Below are 4,437 nucleotides of genomic sequence, written 5' to 3'. Positions count from 1 at the left end.
GCGCACACTTTGTTCATCCCTTCCTCTATTCATTGCAGTCATCCAATATGGGAGTGTAGTCTGCCAGGCACCTTGCTGGCCTGGGAAGAAAGTGAACCCCAAGAACAGACATTCCCTGTACCTTCTTTGTGGAGGGGTGGAACCCACTTGGGCCAATTAATCTGTTTGCTTGGGAAGTCACGTGACTCTCAGTTCAACTCACAAGGGCTGGAATCAGATGGCCACATCTGGGAACCATTCAAATCTTAATGATCCCTCCCAGCTTTAAGTTACTGTGGAAGATCTTTTCCTACCACGTTAGCCTGTCTTTCCCTTCACGAGTCTGTGTTTTAGACACGACCACTCCTCCCCCTGTCTGTTGATCTCACGTTCTCATTTCATACAGTAAGTTAATGACACGTCATGGCTGTTCATTCCCGGGTCATCTCTGGTCCCAAACTTAAACTGCCTTAGTCTAGCGCACCCATTAGCATTGCAAATTCCCAGCCCCGCCCCCAGAGCCCTGAATGAGGGACCAGGAATCTGCATCTTCATTGAGTTCTCCAGAGATTCTGACGTCCGTAGTACAAAAACCACATTTTCTAAACACGTCCTGTGTTACTAAAGATTTTTTTCTCTCTAAAGAGGATTCATTTTTGCCATTTCCACTCCACTGTCTTGTTTGCCACTCTTACCAACACAGTACTTGGATATTTTTATTTATGTTACGTGGTTCCATCAATCCTGTGCTTTCATTTCAAGAGACTTGGTTCAGGTTGAAGATGGGCTGGCGATCAGGAAAAGCCACAGTTAGAGCTGTCCTTCAAAGAAGGAACCCTAGGGGGCAGCATTGCTCCACTTTCTTTCGCGTCTGGGCGGAGCGCGGGGTGGGGTGGGGGGTCGGGTGGAAGTTCGGACTTTTGTGATGTTGATTCGGTGTGATTTATGTTTTGATCTGCTTTTCATCCTCCGTAACATTGTTCGAGTTAGACAGACAGTGGCACAATGAGAATCAGGTTGCCTGTAATAGAGGTTGGAGATCCTGTCTCACCGTGAGTTTTGGAGATCGTTTTTGTATTGGCTTCCAGGCATGGACACGGATGAGGATGAATGATAATCGAGCCGGGAGAGCCTGATAATGTCTCAGTTATGGGAAGCCTTTTGCCTGTTTTCTTTCCAGCCGTAGTACAGAGATTATGCAGAGCGTGGAAGGAGAGAGGTATACAATTTACTAATTACCCACTCTGTGCTAACCATTTTATATGTTAGCTATCTCATTTGATTATTTTTTTTTAAAAAAAACTCTCTATAAAGGTTTATTTATTTGCTGTATTACTTATTGTGTTTTGCCTGCATCTCTGTATATGCATCACAAATATAACTGGTGTCCATGGAGGCCTAAAGAGCTGGCTGGGTCCAATGGAACTGGAGTGACAGTCAGCTGTGAGTCCACATCCGGGTGCTGAGGACCGGTCCTGGGAACTGTGTCCTCTATCAGAGAGGCAAGTGTTCTTCACTGTTGAGTCAGCTCTCTATTCAGGACAGAAAACTTCAGACCTCGGCACAGTAGAACCCAGAGAGATCTCTCCAAAGGCTGCATTCTCTTGGCAGAAAGCGCTGTTCACTAGCCAGCACTCACAGGGAAGCTGATCTCCTAGCGGGTCCCGCATGGCAGACCGGTGGGTTCTAAGCCCAGGAAGGAAGACTCTGGAAACCTTGCTGCTGAGTAGGACACGCGACATAATTCACTTCCACTTTCAAGGGCAGAGCAGAGAAAAACATAAAGGAAAGGAAGGGAAATGAAGGATTTCGAAATGAATGGGCAAACATAGTCCCAGCTGCAGCTAAAATCAATGAAGCAAAAATAGAATTTGAGCAAATCCAGAATGAAAGTCTCCTGGGCTTAGACACTAACATCTTCAGTTTCCTAAGGACAGCTAGTGTCCGGCTCACATCTGCAGACTTCTGCCGTGACTCCAAAGTCACTGGAGGGACACTCAGCTGAAGCCACACACCGTCCACAAAATACACAAAGGCCTGGCTCCGCCTTGCTTACGCTCAGTGAAGGCACAGGCAGGGCAGAGTTCCAGAATAGCAAAGTCACAGATACACAAATAGAATTCAAGGGGGCTAAGTTTAGAAACGGCACAGAGTCATTCAGGGACATGTTTAACTTTGCAGGGACGGGGTAAGGAACGAAGGAGGGAATGTCTGAGAAACAGAAACACTAGGAGAAGCAGATGTTGAAACTATTGAATGGGGGAGGGGAGCACCCATAGCAATCCTGTTCATGCAGCCAGCTATTTCCGTACTCAATAAAATATGTTTATTATTGTTATTGTTATTGTGAGTATGTGTGTGTGTGTGTGTGTGTGTGTGTGTGTGTGTGTGTGTGTGTGTGGTGTGTGCATATATTGGTAAGAGCTTCTTCAGGCTGTCACCAGTTCCTCACTATGTTCCTATGTCACACAACAGAAAATTGTGTTAATCTATTCGCTATGCCACCAGGAGCCCTTTCCTAGCCATTCTTGTGAGCTGAATTTTTCTGTCATAAACCGCAGCAAGTGACGGAAGAGCAACAGATGCGTAAAGGAGGGAAAGAAAAGAGAGTGGAAGGGAGGCAGAGGAAAGAGGGCCAGGGTGGCTCTTCCACACCAAAGGAAACCATCAGACCCTGGTTAACGATTCCCCTTTAGGTTCTTACTTTCTAAAAGTAAGAGAAAGAAAACAGACACAATGCAATAACTTCCATGGACTTTTTAAATTTCTGCTTCCCCCACCCATGGATTTTCTTGAACCACTCAAGAAAACATGTGTTGGAAGCCTCCTTAGGGTCTGTGCAGTGCCTCCTTATCTGGACCACCAGCTCATGAATAAAACACAGAGACTTGCTATTTATGAAAACTTGGCCTTAGCTTGAGCTTGTTCTCAACCAGCTCTAGTATCTTAAATCAATCCCTTTATAGTAATTGACATTCTGCCACATAATATTACCTCATGTCTGTACTGCCCATCCTGCTTCCTCTGAGTCTGGCTGGTGACTCTGCCTTTCTTCTTCCCAGAGTTCTCTCTCTCTCTCCGGAAGTCCCACTTATCCCTCCTGCCTAGCTATTGGCTGTTCAGCTTTTTATTACACAAATCACAGCAATACATTTTCACACAGTATACAAATATCTCACATTTCCTCCTTTTCGTCTAAATAAAAAAGGAAAAGTTTTAAATCTAAATCAGTAAGATTATATACATACAGTAAGAACAATTGCTAAGGATTACATTCACAATGTTCAATACTTGTTACTAGTCACATTTGGAGAAATTGCTCTATTATCTACCTTACCTTGATGAGTCCAACATTTTATAGGTAAACTGTTTTCTATCATTTGGGTTACCATCCTAAAAATGTATTTTTAGACCTTAAAACATCTTCTTAGATAAATAACTTAAGCTTTTATACTTTTCAACCTTATAAACTTTTTATCTTCTATGTAATTTCTTTTCTGAATTTGACAATAAGGAAAACTGTATAACTAGTCTTCAATCCCCATCAGAGACTCAAGAAGGATAAAATATTACTTGAGTAAACAGGAAGTGCAGAACAAACAACTTCCAAAACTATAGAAACCACAGAGACATCTGACTGCCTGGACAGTTATCCAATGTTAGAGCATCCATCTTCAGCCTACAGGCTAGAATATCTGACAGACTTTCCTGTGAAGCCAGAATTTTGAAGGACTGTCCTATCTCATCTTGGTGAAGTTTGGCAGTCACCTTCCTTTGTGTCCTGTTTGCTTTATTTGGACAGCATACTGTCAGTAGGCAAGGGCAGTTTCTTTGTCCAGTGGCTAAATTTGCCACAAAAACAGCAAACTCCATATGGAGGGTTTTTTTTTGTCTCTCACCATTCTTTTTTCAAGTAGATTGGTACTCTCAGGAATAAATGTGTCTCATTGTCATGAAAAGTCTTATGTTACTAAAACATCTTAAATGCCATATTTTATAATTCTCTCAAGTGTTTGAAGACCATCTGTATATCTAAAATATATCTCTGTTCAACCTTAAAAAGATGCCTAACATGGCCATAAATTTGATTGTTAGATGACTATTAGCCTGTATTTTAATTATCCTAAATATTTTGTAATAACTTTCAAGGACTAAAAATTTACATTTAATTGCTAAATGAGCTGCATAGGTAATATACCTTAAACAAGAGTAGAAACACATATATAGTGTAACAAAAATTACCTTAAATTTGTATGTAATATATAAAAATCCATACCAATGTAAAATATTTGAGAGTAATAGTTTCTTTTAGTTTAAAAGTAGATTCAGTAATGTACCCCTTTATCATATCATTTCTATTTCCCCCTTTTCTTTTCATAAAGAGATTCTTGAATCTAAACTCCTTTGTTTAGTTTTTGTTGTTGTGTTTCTGACCACAACCAATAACAACTTAAAGTT

The sequence above is a fragment of the Myodes glareolus genome, chromosome 25, assembly GCF_982192425.1.
Source record: "Myodes glareolus chromosome 25, mMyoGla1.1, whole genome shotgun sequence".
NCBI lineage: Eukaryota > Metazoa > Chordata > Mammalia > Rodentia > Cricetidae > Myodes > Myodes glareolus.
This window is presented reverse-complemented; position numbering follows the sequence as displayed.